General features: G+C 42.0%; 1 non-coding gene across 1 annotated transcript; it reads left to right on the top strand.

The window, feature by feature from the left end:
* Positions 1-15,494: 15,494 nt before the first annotated feature.
* On the top strand, positions 15,495-15,601 carry LOC118483391. Its single transcript, XR_004870679.1, has one exon. It is a non-coding gene; the product is annotated as a small nucleolar RNA R71 (small nucleolar RNA).
* The last annotated feature ends 739 nt before the right edge of the window (positions 15,602-16,340 follow it).

The raw sequence follows: 16,340 nt of genomic DNA, 5'->3' as shown, positions 1-16,340 counted from the left end.
ATAATCCCTTAATGATTCATTATGATTTTGAGTTATCCTGTACAAATCGCTAGTTAATTTTTCAAATTTTCTACTACAAGAGAATTGGTTATTGAATAAATTAACTAAATTAGCAAATGAAGTAATAGAGTAGGGGGGAAGACTTAGCAGCCACTTAAGAGCTGATCCAGTTAGAGTGGATCCAAATCCTTTACATAGGCATGCTTCCTTCAACTTTTCTGGGATAGGATTGATTTCCATCCTTTCCCTGTATTGTGCTATATGCTCCTCTGGATCCGTTGTGCCATCATACAGCTTCATGGTAGGGATATGGAACCTTTTGGGTACCTCTGCATCACAAATTGGTGGTGCAAAGCGAGATACCTTGTGGCTTCCATCTGCAATCTCTGGGATAGGCTTGACTACCCCTGGAACACTTGAGATCATGTCCTTTAGTTTCTGTAATTCCCTGGCCATAGCATGATTGGTACCTGTATCCTGCATGAATCCATGGTTAGTGGTAGGATAATTATTTAAAGTGTTACCTCCCATTGGGTTCAAGTTAGGGAATCCATATTGCTGGGATTCTGGAACAACGGAGGGACCAGTGGAAGCAATGGTCTGCATTGGAATGAAGTCCCCTTGATGGACATCTAGACTTCCTGTTTGCAAACTTTTTAGGGATCCTGGCATCTGTAAGGATCCTGGTATCTGGGATGATCCTGGAACGAAGGAGGATCCGTGAACCTGGGATGATCCTGGAACGAAGGAGGATCCTTGGCCCTGGAATGATCCTGGAACAAAGTAGGATCCTTGAAACTGCTGTGCCCCCGGATAGGCTCCCGGATTCATGAAGGATCCCATGTATTGAGGATAGGATCCTATCGGCTGAAAATGTGAATCTGATGTCTGAGTCATTGCTGCCGAGTTGAGACGTGATCCTCTTGACTCCCCTATGATTTGCACGTCGGGGATCCCTGATGGCTGGGAAGTGATCATTGGAGTATCGAAGCTCAAGGATTTGGGCATCAGTGGAGAATGATCCTCTGCCGCTTTCTTTTGTCTTTTGAGATCTCCAATTTCCCTGAGGATCCTTTCGTTAGTCTCATCTTGCCGCTGCATACGATCCTTCATCTGCAAAATTAAAGCAAATACATCACTAGTACTGGGAATAGAAGAATTCATAGCAGAAGAAGATAGAGGTTTAGAGAAAGTGGGAGTTGATCTCTTCTCAGTATTTTTCTGAGATCCTGCCGGTGGAGGAGGCAAGGTGATCTGTGATGAGGTGACTGCAGACATCGCCGTGGACGTGTTCTTCAATGATGAAGCCATGTAACTCTTTGAAATGATTTCGAACAAAAGATTTTCTTATGAATGAAGCACCAATTGCCCCACGGTGGGCGCCAAACTGTTTTGGTCAAAAATCACACAAGGATAATGTAACCAAACTTTATGAAAACGGGGTATGATGCTTGGTTAATTATGAAAGTAAAGGATCACTTCTGTGATAAAGGTGCAAAGACACAATGATTTATACGAGGAAAAAGCCCTTGATCAATGAATGATCTCCGGCATAAAAAACCTCGGGTGATGGCAACTACCGATCACCAACTTCAATATAACAAAAATATGATTACAACTTTGGATGATAATGAGCTGAGTACAAGGATCACTATTGCTTTTGGTGTCTAAGTGTGTGAGAGTTGCGTTGTATGTCGTGTCTGTTCTTCCGAATGAGGAAGAGTGGTATTTATACATGTGTTGGTGACCTATTTTAGGTAGCTAAACTATTATTCAGCTCATTACCCCTTTAGAAATGAGATACAATCTAGCCTAAATAGCCGCCCATAAATCAAGCCTAGTTTCCATATCCTGTGCAACGTCTTTCTTCGATTAAGCTCTTGCCATATTTGTGAAGACGCGTCCCTGGATCATGATGTCTAGAGCATATCCTGCTAGATGTTCCTGCAAAACAATATTGTATTGAGCGGAAGTAGCCGTTAGTATAAGGATCACTATAATGTCCCATGATCCTGATCCTGAAGTCCTCCTGAGGATCACTGTCTGCCAAAGGAACAAGGATCACTGGTTAGGATCACTTATAAGGATCACGTATAATAAAAATCCAGCCCTAACAGGGCAGAACCACTAACTTTTGTGACAGCTGGGGGATTAAGATGATAACATCAACACCAGTCCATCCACAAGCTAATGGTCAAGCAGAATCATCCAACAAGATCATCATCAACAATTTGAAGAAGAAACTTGGATCCAAGAAAGGAAAATGGGCAGAAGAATTACCCTATGTGCTTTGGGCTGATAGGACAACCCCCAAGAATGCTACTGGTCAAACACCATTCTCTTTGGTATTTGTGGCAGAATCAGTGATCCCAACAGAAATGGTAGTTCCAACTGCTAGAACAAGTACCCGTGATCCTAAGGAAAATGATGAGAACTTTTCTCAAGACCTGGATACTATTGAGGAAATCAGGGATTTGGCTAGGATAAGGATGGCTAGTTATCAACAAAAAATGGCTGATGCTTACAACAAAAATGTCAGGATAAGGAAGTTTCAAGTTGGAGATATGGTATTGAGGAAAGCATTCCAGAATACCACCAATCCTGCTGATGGAAAGTTGGCACCAAAATGGGAAGGCCCTTATTTGATTGAAGCTGAAGCAGGAAAGGGGGCATATAGATTGCTGACCATGGAAGGTGATTTGTTACCAAGGGCTTGGAATGCTGTCCATTTGAAGAAATATTTCATGTGAGCAGGATCCTCATGGTACAGATGATCCTTACGTTAGGGGTATCCTTGAAGGATCCTTAAAGCATCCATGATCCTTACTCTGGTAACGTCCTAATTTTTAACTATTTCCTTTATTTATTTTCTCATACAAGGATAAGGATCATGTGTCCTTTATCCTTCTCTCACAAGACTTTGAAGTTTTGAAAGTTCAGGTATCCTTAGCATAATGTTGATTATCTACAGAAGCAATCCAGATCTTTGGGTTTAACCCAGGTTATTTGGGCTTGACCCCAGTTTCGCCTGTAGCGCACGATGATCCTGGTATAGTTCAATGCATTGGGACCAGTACTCGCTTTAGGGGCTGATAATTCCATTGTACTGGCTATACCTAGGATCCTACGTATAATGGTAGACGTACCATACATCCGTTCCTAAGGTTTCTAACGTTTACACGTTAGCTAAGGTTTTGGCATTATCATGTCACTAAGTTTGGATAGTCGCCAGTTAGGGCCATACTCCAGTTTACATACGATCCTTGGGCTTGTCCCCAGTTATCCTTGGGCTTGTCCCCAGTTATCCTTGGGCTTGTCCCCAGTTATCCTTGGGCTTGTCCCCAGTTGCTAACTCTTATTCTATATTGGCTTAGTCCCAAGTTATGATCTATTTCAGGTCCTTGAAGTTTAACATCTAAGGATCCTTGATCCTTATCTCTCCCTAAGGTTTATCTTATAGTTATCCTGATTATGACTAGGATCTTAACTTGGATCCTCAGGTATGATCCTTAACTATTTCAATTCTATTCGTTGATTATTTGAATCCCCCTTATATTTTGACAACTAAACTTGTGATCCTTAGAACTTATATTACTTTTTGGGATTTTTCAACTATAGGATATTTGATCATGGATCATATCCTAAATGTTTTCAATGTGACTTATTCAAAGTTGCTTATTTAATAAGTGTACATCAAGACAATTAAAAATTAAAGGAACTTAAATGATAACAACACAGGATAAGCGACAAAAAGTTAAAGTTTTATTTATTAACAAAAAGACTAACCCTCCAAAGGTTGTCAAAATTACCTACCCCAAGCATCTACCAGCAATACGTGGCCCGTCCGCTGGGGTAGGTAAAGGGTGTCCATCATAATAGGTTTAAAGTTGTGCAGGAAAGTAAAAACGGCAGGATCACAATGGTTTCATCCCCCAAACAGAGGATCCCTCCACCATATGCAATCCTACCTATTGTCTGAAGGATCCTAGATCCTTAATCCTAAAAACTATTGTTCACAAGTACAGACCATCAAGTTGTTCAAAACAAACGACCACTAAACAAAAAAATTGGGCTCCGGCTAAGTCTCGAAATTTCCATCATTTCCCAATCCTGCAGCCTAGACCTTCGCTGCACCTTCACCACCAGCTCCACTTGCCTCACCGCCCTGATCCTTGCCACTGCCTCCAGCCTCAAGTGTCAAGATCTCCTCAGCCTCTTCATCGTCCTCCAGTTCAGCCAACCTTGCTTTCCAGCCCTCCACGTCCCAGGTGCTCCTGTCAAAAGCAGGATCCTGAGCTTCCATGGCCATTTGCAGCTGGATCTTGTACATTGCTATGGCGGCAGAGACCTTAGCATCCTGGGTGATCTCATGCTTCTCATAGTCAAAGTTGATCAGCATCTTGGCAGCATCATTCTTGGTGGCCTGGAGATCCTTCTGAAGATCGGCTATCTTGAGGTCTTTCAGCATAGCAACTTGTTGAAGATCAGCGATCTTGCTATCCTGATCCTCAACGTGGCCAACATAGGTCTCTATTTCAGCAAATTTCTGCAAGGAAAACAAGGATATTGTCAGAACCAAGTGATCCTCATGCAAGTAGGATGTACAAGCAGGGACAGTGATCCTTACCTCATTGAAGTAGTCCATGAACTGTTGGCGGATCAAGGGAAGGCCTTGCAAATCCTCAGCCTCGGAGGCCTTCCTCTTCTTGCCTCCCTTCCCCCTGAGGGGTGCCTTGGGGATTGAAGCAGTGGGGCTAGCAGGAGTCTTCTTCCTCGAGGATTTGACATTGGTGAGATCGGTGATGCTGAACTTCGAAGCTGATTTGGTGGACTTTCCGGCACCTATACAACCAAAACAAGATAAGTATCTAAGTTTTACTTGAATTTTATTATCTAATTAAACCTTTAAACAAGGATACTTACTTGACATCATGACAGAACCAGAGGATACTTCCTGAGAATCTTGGGTGGTAGACTTGAAAGTTCTTATTTCAGGGTCCAGTCTCTTGAAAGCCAAGAGTCTCTCTTTAGCAGCCGGAGTTAGTCTGAGATGTGCAACGGAGATAGCTGTACAACAAAAGAACAATAAAACGTCAGTGATCCTTATATTAAAAGAAAGGTTCTCTGGTGATCCTCCCAGGATCCTTCATCCTACCATAGGTAGCCCACGTCTTGGGTAGATCCTTCCCATCTGGGATAGAATCTCTCCTCACAAAGAAGAAGCACCGCTTCCAGTTGGTGTCATTCTTGGTGGCCTTGAAGATTGGATGCTCCTCCCCAGGTTTTCGTTTGAATAGATAGCGATGGGAACCAAAGGTGGTCAGGTCATATAGTTCTCCTAACTCAGCCATGCCTAAATCTATCCCCTCCTGCTCGATGATCCTTTCAAGGGTATATAAGACCCTCCAGATCATCGGCATAGCTTGGATGTAGGATATGCCGGTCAGGGAAAAGAAGGATTGGGTGAAAGCTGGGAAAGGATACGTGTAACCTATGGCAAACGGGGTCACAGGGAAGGCAACCCATGAATCAGAAGTATGATCGCTCAAGGCAGAAGGATCATAGGGTTTGAACACGGTGTTTGCAGGAAAACAGTATCGGACCCTGTCAATTTGAGGATCGGTGAAGATACAGCATTCTTTAGCAGAGTCTGTGATGATCCCTTGACTCTTGAAGGGGATTTCCTTCCGGTGATCTATAGCAGGGGAATTCCGATGCATCATTTTGAACGGAATAGTAAAAAGAAAGAAAAACAGAGCAAGCAAAGAGAGAAGATGAAGGGGAGAATACCTGGTTGATCTTCTGAATACGGTTATAAAGGGAGTAGCTTTGAATTTAAATGCATTCGATCATATCTCTATCTCTATTTATAATCATGATTTTGCAGGAATGTCACTTCTGTGACGTCACGACGCAACGGCTAGTTAGAAATTAACGGCTATAAATCCGTTAAGTTTGTTGCAGATAAGATCAAGAAAACATAATTCGTTACTTTTACATTACACTCCTTATATTTTGGGGGCAATTGTTAGGGGAGGATTTTCTAACAATTAGTGATCCTTACTTATTATCCTGACAAGTGATCCTTACTTCTGTGACAGATAGTGATCCTCAGAAGAGCTTCAGGATCAGGATCATGGATCACCTTAAGGATCCTCATACTAACGATTGGCTGTTTGTATTTCGTATTATTTTGTAGGAGTATTGAACTTGACTTGGTCTTGGCAACGTTACTATGGAATATTCCCCAAGTATTTCGCACTCATTTGAACGAAAATGGACGTTGTGGAGAACGTGGGAGAATGGCATGAAAGTCGGGCAGTTAGTTAGCTTAGTTTAGCTTTCATATTTAAAGGGGTGACGGGCTAAAATTAGAAGACTTAGCCATTTTTGCTTACACACACTCTCGTACAATTGCAGTCACAAAGCTCTCAGCAAATACTTAGCATTTCTCACACTTTTACACGTTTTAGCATAGTGATCCTTGTACTTAGCTCGTCACTATCCGAAGTTGTAAACTTTAATTGATTTATTTGAGCTTGGTGATCGGTAGTTTCCATCACCCGAGGTTTTTTATGCCGGAGATCATTCATTGATCAAGGGCTTTTTCCTCGTATAAATCCTTGTGTTGTTCGTGCAATTTATATCATAGTGATCCTTATCATAATTCTTCATTTCAAGCATCATTCCCCGTAACTTGGAGTTTGGTTGCATTATCCTAGCGTGATTTTTAACCAAAACACTTAGCATTGGCAGGAGATTTGATATTCACTAAGGCTTTGATCTGTTCCGGGCTAGCTTCAATGCCTCTCTTGGTCACCATGTATCCTAAGAATTTACCTGCTTTAACACCAAAGTGACACTTTGAAGGATTAAGTTTCATGTTATATTTGTCAAGGATATCGAATGCTTCCTCCAAGTCCCTTAGGTGATCCTCAGCTTTTATGGATTTTACCACCATATCATCTATGTAAACCTCCATAGTTTGCCCAATCTGATCCTTGAACATCATATTCACCAGCCTTTGATATGTTGCACCTGCATTCCTTAATCCAAACGGCATAGCAATATAACAATATATACCGGTTGGAGTCATAAAAGCCGTATCCTCTTGATCAGATGGTTCCATCTGAATTTGTTGAAATCCAGATGAAGCATCCATAAAAGTCAACAGTTCATGACCCGCCGTTGCATCCACCATGGAGTCAATGTGGGGTAATGGGAAAGGATCCTTGGGACATGCCTTATTTAAATCTGTGAAATCGACACATACCCTCCACTTTCCATTTTTCTTTTGAACAACAACCACATTGGCCAACCATCTTGGATACTTGACCTCTCTAATCATACCTGCCCGGAGCAATTTCTCTACCTCTTCCTGGATAATGACATTTCTTTCGGGTGCAAACTTCCTCCTTTTTGATGGATTGGTTTGAATGACCTGTCAATGCCAAGTTTATGAGTTATAATATCTTTAGATATACCTGTCATATCCTCGTGTGTCCATGCAAAGGTAGTCTTCCTTCTTTTGAGGAAGGATACGAGATCTTCTTTCATTTTGCCAAGGATCCCTGATCCGATATAGATTTTGGATTCAGGATCATCAGGATCCATGAGGATTTCTACCACATCCTGCTCTCCTGCCTCCAAGACATCCCTTGGAGGATACTTTGATTGCTATTGCTCCCTTGACTTCGAGGCTGGTTTCATCGATGAAGTGTAGCAGTTCTTAGCCTCCTGCTGATCACTGTCAATCTTGACTATTCCCCAAGGACTAGGAAGCTTCACACATTGATGGTAGGTAGATGGGACGGCCTTCATATCGTGTATCCAGGGCCTGCCAAGGATAACATTACAACAAGATAAACAGTCAATAACACAAAATTTTTTATAAGAATGTAGGCCTTCTATGTATATTGGGAGTTTAATGTCCCCCAGGGTATTCTTAGTTTCGCCACTAAATCCCACGAGCACGGAGGATCTTGGTATGATATCCGATTCAGGGATACCCATTTTCTTTAGAACATCAAGCTGGATAATGTTCACTGAGCTTCCTCTGTCAATAAGGATCCTGCGGACAAAATGGTTAGAAATGAAAAGAGTAATAACTAAACCATCGTGATGAGGATCCTGGATATCAACACGATCATCCTCATCAAAGGTTATGACTTTTCCTTCAGAGACACTTGATGTTCGAACAGGTCTTTCTCCATTATCCATTTTAGTTTCCTTTGCATGCCTTTTAGCTGCAGAGAAGGATGTTCCACAAATGTCTGATCCTCCAGAAATAAAGTTTATAACTTGTGCATCCGCTGGAGGGGCTGGAGCTTTCTCTGGGATCCTTTCAGGATCCTGAGTCCTTGACTTCTTTCTCCCCAATAACTCTTTTAGCTGCCCCTTGCTCAACAAATATCCAATTTACTTTCTTAATGCAATGCATTCTTCTGTGAGATGCCCAAAATCTTCATGGTATGCACACCACTTTGATTTATCTTTGGTTGCAGCTGGTCTGTCATTTTTCCTGGGCCATCTAGCCTTATCACCTAAATTCTGCATCGTAAGGATTAGTTCATTGTTATCAACAGAAAAATAGTATTCAGAAATCGGAGGATAATCCTCATCATCCTCTTCTTGTTCAACAGCATGCACATTCTGGTTATCAGATTTATTGAAGGATCTGAACTTGTTGTTCTGGAACGAGGATCCTTGCTTCTCTTGCTTTGAGGATCCTGCTAGCCTCTCCTGGATCCTCTTGTCATCCTCTAGCCGGATGAACCTGAGTGCCCGGGTTCTTACCTCATCTAAGTTCCTGCATGGTGTCATAACAAGATCATCATAGAACAATGAATCCCTAAGCAATCCCATTTTAAAGGCTTCAACAGCCGTAGCTATATCCAAGTTGGGAATGTCTAAGGATTCTTTACTAAATTTAGTAATGTAATCCCTTAATGATTCATTATGACCCTGGGTTATCCTATATAGATCACTAGTTAATCGTTCAAATTTTCTACTACAAGAAAACTGATTATTGAATAAGTTAACTAGATTAGCAAATGAGGTAATAGAGTAAGGGGGAAGACTTAGCAGCCATTTGAGAGCTGATCCAGTAAGAGTGGATCCAAATCCCTTGCATAGGCATGCTTCCTTTAACCTTTCCGGGATTGGATTGATCTCCATCCTCTCCCTGTACTGTGCTATGTGCTCTTCAGGATCCGTCGAACCGTCATACAGCTTCATGGTTGGCACATGGAACCTCTTGGGTATCTCAGCATCACAAATTGGTGGTGCAAAACGAGATATCTTATGACTTCCATCTGCAATCTCTGGGATAGGTTTGACCACTCCTGGAACACTTGATATCATATCCTTTAACTTTTGCAATTCTCTGGCCATGGCATGGTTGATACCTGTATCCTGCATGAATCCATGGTTAGTTGTAAGAGAATTATTAAGAGTGTTACCTCCCGCCAGGTTCAAATTAGGAACACCAAATGTGAACTCATATTGTTGAGACTCTGGAATGACCGAAGGGCCAGTAGAAGCAATGGTCTGCATCGGAATAAAATCTCCCTGATGGACATCTGAACTTCCTGTTTGCAAACTCCTCAAGGATCCTGGCATCTGGAAGGATCCCTGAAACTGGGATGATCCTGGAACAAAGGAGGATCCTTGAACCTGGGATGATCCTGGAACAAAGGAGGATCCTTGAACCTGGGATGATCCTGGAACAAAGGAGGATCCTTGAACCTGGGATGATCCTGGAACAAAGGAGGATCCTTGAACCTGGGATGATCCTGGAAGAAAGGAGGATCCTTGAACCTGGGATGATCCTGGAACAAAGGAGGATCCTTGGACCTGGGATGATCCCGGAACAAAGGAAGATCCTTGATTCTGCTGCCTGAGTCACTATTGCTGATCCGTAGTGCACTCCTTTTGGTCCACCCACATATCGAACATCTGGAATCACTGATGGCTGAGAAGTAATCACCGGAGTATCAAAATTCAAAGATCTGGGCACCAGTGGGGAATGATCCTCTGCCGCTTTCTTTTGTTTCTTGAGATCTCCGATTTCTTTGAGAATCTTTTCATTGGTCTTATCCTGTTATTGTATATGATCCTTCATCTGCAAAATCAAAGTAAACATGTCACTAGTAGTGGGAGTGTAAGAAGCAGAAGAAGTTGGAGGTTTGGAGAAAATAGGAGTTGGTTTCTTCTCAACATTTTTCTGAGATCCAACAGGTGGTGGAGGCAAAGGTGGAATGCCCTGAGACGAATTGACCGCAGACATTGTAGTAGAGGTATTCTTCAATGATGAAGCCACGTACTTGTATGCAATGAACCGGAATGATCACCAACAGAAAAACTTCTTAGGAATGAAGCACCAATTGCCCCACGGTGGGTGATGCGTGTGTAGTGTAATATATTTTTAGAATATAATTAAGCCCTTTTTTACACCTTTAGCCAAGTTTTAAATTTATAAAACACGATATTTACTAACACTAAACACACATATGGGCAAGTGCACCCATCGTGAACGTAGTATAGTGTTGGTAAGATACCGAGGTCGTCCAAGGACACAGGAGCTTTTAGTACCTGTTTATCCTCAACGTCTAATCAAATCAAAAAGTAAAAAAAAAATGTTTTTTAAACTAAGAAAATAAAAACTAACTAAATGCTGAAAAATGAAAATAAAATAAAAACAGATAGACAAGATGAATCACTTGGATCCGACTCGTGTATTAGTATAACCTTTGATTATTTTCGCACTTTTGCACTTGTTTAAGAGATTATCTTAGTTATTGTAGTAGGCCCCTCTTTTGAAGGCGACGTTACCCTCAACCGAGTAGTTTGAGTCAGCAAGGATACAATCCTAAAGGGTTGGATTATTGGAAGATAATGAATTAAGTTATTAATGCGAATTATGGTAGGCCCCGCTTTTGGCGGTGACGTTACCCTCGGCTAAGTAGTCTGAGTCAGCAGGGATACAGTCCTAAATAGTCGGGTTATAGTATTAATAGTAGTTAACTTATGAGGGGGTCAAAGAGTTTGGATCCCCGCCATCCAATACCTATGGGCATTGAAGGAGATCCTACTAAATTTGACCCAGGTCCCTTGCAGGACCTCTAAACGCTGAACAAGGGCAAGACCCTTACCAAACCGTTCCCTTAACCCCCGACCAGGTAGCCAACATACCTCCATATAGACCGTGGAGATATGAATGGTGAAAATCTTTTATTTTATATAGACAGTAAAATAAAGCCAAGACACCATGGACAAACGATAAGGAAAGATCACCTTCAACATAAGCAACTAGTTATTAAAGTCATTAATACAAAACCAAATAAAAAGTGCAAAAGATTAAAAATAAAAAGTATTATACTAAACACTTGTCTTCACCAAGTGATGTAAGAGACTTAGGCAAACATGGCCTTGATTGTCAAGAACTCTTACGATCAATCTTGGATCCCGAGACGACTCACACACTCTACGATGGACAATGGATGATGGTGGTGGATGATGGTGTTATGGTGGTGGTGGGTGGTGGATGAAGTGTGAGAGAGGTGGTGTGCCAAGGGATGAGTTGGAATGAAACCAAGCACTCCTATTTATAGGCTGAACAGAAGGCTGGGCACGGCCCCGTGTCCGCTGGACACGGCCCCGTGCCCGTCTGACACTATCTCTCTTCATTAATTGTAATTCGCAATTACAATTAATGCGCCTGCTGTACTTTCGCCACGCCCCCGTGCTCACTGGACACGGCCCCGTGGTGGGCAATAGAAGCTTCTACAGGTTTGTATTTTCTGCTGCTTCTTGGGCACGGCCCCGTGCTGCTGAGCACGGGGCGTGTTCAGGCTTCTGTTTTCTCTTCTTTGCTTGGGGAGATGCCGTTGAGGGTTCGGGCAGTCTACTTTTATTCCTTTTCTTGTATTTATGTTAGAATTAGCTGTCTCTTTGCTTCTTTTGTGAACTTGAGCTCATTTCATCCTGAAAATACAAAAGGAAGACAAAAACACTCTTTTTCCAACATTAGTACTTAAAAAGGGTTAATTTTATGCCTTATTTGATGTAATTTATATGTTGCATTTTACACACATCAAATACCCCCACACTTGAACTTTTGCTTGTCCTCAAGCAAAACTCTTTAAATGTGGCTTATACTCCCAAATGGAATAGGTAGAAGAGAAGGTTTTTGGCTTGTCATAGAGTGTCGGGAATCCAAGATCTTTTTGGGTTTTATTTTTATTTATTTACAATCCTATTCGTTATGATTTATTTAGAACGTTTCATAGGATAAATTACTATAGCATGCCATTTTTAAAATTTCATTTATATACAAGTTCACATACCTCACGGGGGATCACTCAACACTCGGCCGAAGGTGTATTTTTAGTGAATCACTCGAGAGCGGCATGGAACTTTCGCCTTCCATAGGCTTGCCAAGCAATCAATCCTCCTCGTTTTTAACTTTATACCTTTGTAAATATCAAGAGGACTTTGTGGGTGAAGGGTTAGGCTTGGGCTAAAGGTGGGTGGTTGGGTTAGTGGTTAGTATTTTGTTTTTAGTGACTTTTTATTTTGAAGTATTTCTCCAAACAAGCTTTTGTTTGCATAGCTTTGTTTGTTTTTAACTTCTTCATATATATATATATATATATATATATATATATATATATATATATTTAGTTACATAAAAGATCGAGCTTGCGAAAACCGAGCTTGTTACTAAAATAAAGGGTGAAAAATAAAAAGGGTTTTTTGGTGGGTAAAAAGGGTTTAGGGTGAAGAAACGAAAGGTTTAGGCTCAAAGGGGTTAACTAGGGGGATTTTGGGTAGGTGGTAAAAAAAATTGAAAAATAATGGTGTAGAAAGAAAAAAATGGTTAGTCCTAATGCCTCCATCATTTAGTTACTTGGGTTTAAGTTGGTAAGGACCGGGAATGAATCGTCGTGGCAAGTTCTAGAGTTGTAAGAACCAAGCGGCTATTCACACAAGAAACGAAAAATGAGCATTTAGTCTAAAGATGTAAATTTGTATGCTCAATAAAGGCTCAAAACTCACTTTTGTGGGAATGGGTTTTTAATGTGATCAAGTATATATAATCAAATTTTAACTAGACTTGTTATGCCGTTTCATAATTTTCTTATGTTGGTTCTTGTTATAACGACGCTCTCGGTTGTAAATTTTATAAAAATATAACCTTATTAATCTTGTGATTCCCAACTTAAACTTTAGACAAGTAAGAAAAATTGAAAATTTTTTAAAAAATTTGGGGTGTTTAGCGGTTCCAATAGAGTTTTGTGTAAGGCTTGTTGTTAGGACTTGCAAAATTTCAAAGTGTTAGCTTCTCCCCCACACTTAAATTACACATTGTCCTCAATGTGTCCCAAAAATAAATTTTTAGGTTGATTGGATGTGCAATGTGGTGTTAAAAAGCAAAGATTTATGTTACTGGCCGTCTGGACACGGCCCCGTGGGGACCGGACACGGCCCCGTGTTCAGGTGCCAGTAACAGAAATTAAAGAAATGAGACAGAATCCTGGACACGGGGGCGTGTCTGGTGAACACGGCCCGTGTCCAGTTACCTGAACTGGGCGTTTTTCTGCAGGTGTCTCAGCACGGGGCCGTGTTTGTTGAGCACGGCCCGTGTTGAGCCTTCTGTAATGGAGATTTGTGTCGGGTTGCTTCGTTCTTTGTGCATGGGGCCATTTTTCTCGTTCCCTTTTTCATCCATTATCACCACGAGTGTGTTTTATTCCTGCAAATTAAAACTAAAAGATTAAACTAGACTAAGGACAGTTCCGCGGAATGCCTCCGTGGTGCGCCACGTTTATAAGGGTCCTTGGCTAGACCCAATGTGAGGTTATATATTTTCTGAGTGGGATGCTTGGCGTCCCATGTTACACCGTCAGAGAGCAGCATCCAAGCTCGAATCAATAACCTTCATGTAGTTGACTGGGTCGTCGTCCTCTATTCTCTTCCCAACTCCGAATTTTACTTCATTATCCCCATACCTCAAGGTGAGTGTTCCGTCATTCATATCTACCACCGCTTGTGCGGTGGCAAGAAATGGTCTCCCTAGTATGAGGGGGACCTCGGTGTCTTCCTCCATATCGAGTATGACAAAGTCGGCTGGATAGACGAATCTGCTTACTTTTACCAAGACATTTTCAATGACACCTTGTGGGAATTTGACGGATCGATCAGCGAGTTGTATGCTCATTTTTGTAGGACTCGTGGTTCCCAGGCCAAGTCTTTTAAACATTGATGAGGGCATGAGGTTAATGCTAGCCCCAAGATCGGCTAGGGCATTACGAACGGGGGACTCCCCTATTGAGCAGGGAATCGTGAAGCTTCCGGGATCGATTTTCTTTTGGGGAAGTTTATTGAGTACGAGGGCAGAGCATTCTTCGCCTAAATTGACTAATTGCAAATTTTCAATTTTCTTTTTATGAGTGAGGAAGTCCCTCATGAACTTAGAGTATTTGGGCATTTGGGTTAGGACCTCAATAAAAGGAATATTGACATGCAATTGCTTTAATAGACTTTCGAACTTCGCGAATTGCTCATTGGTCTTCTGACGAATTAACCTACCGGGGTACGGAACTCGAGGAGCTTTGGTAGGCTCTGGTGACGGAGGGGAGTTCTTTTCCCGCAGAGGTGTGGGTACCGTTTCTTCTGTTGGCGGCGGTGCTTCTGCAGGCCCTACGGTGCGGTTTCGTAGCGTGATGAGGTGAACTTGCGCTTTTGGGTTTGTTTCGGTATTGCTAGGTAATGCGCCTTGCGGTCTCTCGGCAAAATTTTGAGCTATTTGATTTAATTGTTTTTCTATGTTTTGAATACTAGCTTGTTGATTTCTAAAATTTTATTATAATTGTAGAAATCTTTCCGAGTTTTTCTTTTCAGTGTCGGAGATGAGGCGAGATACAATATCTTCAAGCCTTTCTCGTCCACTTTGTTGTTGAGTGAAATTTTGTGACTCATTTCTTGGTTGTTGAAAGTTTGTTCGTTGTGTTTGTTGGTTACTACTATTGCCGAGTTCTCTCCAACCAAGGTTTGGGTGGTTTCGCCATCCTTGGTTGTAAGTTCCCGTTGGGGGACCCGACGGCCTAGGTCTATTATCATTGTAGTTTAGCATTTCTTGTTGATCGTCCGTTTCTTTCATACAACTCCAATTTTCATGTGACCCACCACACCCTTCACAAGCCATAACCGAGACTGTTTTTGTCATTTTCAATTTTTTTATTTTTGAAGAAAGGGCCTCGATTTGGGCTTGTAAAGAAGTGCTTTCATCGACCTTATGGGCGCCCGGGGCAATAGATTTATTGCCTCGGGGGGTGTGCCATTGAAAATTGGTTTGAGCAATTTCCTCAATTTGGTTATATATTTCATGCGGGCGTCGATTACCTAAAAGTCCCCCGGAGCTAGAATCAAGTGTCTGCCTTGTGTGTGGCAACAATCCATTATAGAAAGTGGATACTTGTTGCCATATCGCAAGGCCGTGATGTGGACACTTGCTTAATAACTCCTTGAACCTTTCCCAAGTTTCATATAAGGATTCCCCGTCCTCTTGTGAATATGTATTAATTTCAGTCATTAATTTAGCAGTTTTAGCGGGAGGGAAATACTTATATAGAAATTTTTGGGCTAGTTCATCCCAGGTGTTTACCGATCCAGCTGGGAGGGCGTTGAGCCAAGCTTTCGCTTGGTCTTTTAGTGAGAAAGGAAACATTCGGAGGCGGATGGCATCATTTGATGCTCCGTTGATCCGAAAGGTATCACATATTTCTAAGAAATTAGTAATATGCAGATGGGGATCCTCGTCCGCAAGCCCATGGAAGGTTGCGGAGTTTTGGAGCATTTGTATCAAATGCGGCCGAAGTTCGAAGTTATTAGCTTCAACATTCGGAGCATTGATAGCGGCGCCTAGGTTACCTACGGTGGGTCGTAGATAATTCATGAGGGTACGTTGGTCCGCCATTGGAGGTGGATCACCCAAAACCTTCTCTTGGTTTTTAGGTTTTAATCTTTTTCTGAGAAAGCGTTCGGGTTCCTCTAGAGGTTCTTTTATGTCCTTATTAGAGCTGGAGCCCATACACTATGTAAGATTGGCGTCGGGTTCCAAGTCCTGCAATAAAAACAGAAAAGAATGCTGGTCAGAAGGTTCATCACGGCCCCGTGTTCAACGAACACGGCCCGTCGTCAAAGTTACAGTAAATGTTTTCCAGATCCCAGTTACTGGAAGTTGGACACGGCCCCGTGTTGCACCGACACGGCCCCGTGGTCAGCCTTCTGTAACTTGGAAAACTAAAAACTGCCAATAACGATGCTGGGCACGGCCC

The sequence above is a fragment of the Helianthus annuus genome, chromosome 10, assembly GCF_002127325.2.
Source record: "Helianthus annuus cultivar XRQ/B chromosome 10, HanXRQr2.0-SUNRISE, whole genome shotgun sequence".
Classification (NCBI taxonomy): Eukaryota; Viridiplantae; Streptophyta; class Magnoliopsida; order Asterales; family Asteraceae; genus Helianthus; species Helianthus annuus.
Note: the sequence above shows the minus strand (reverse complement) of the source record. Positions and strands in the feature narration are given on the sequence as shown.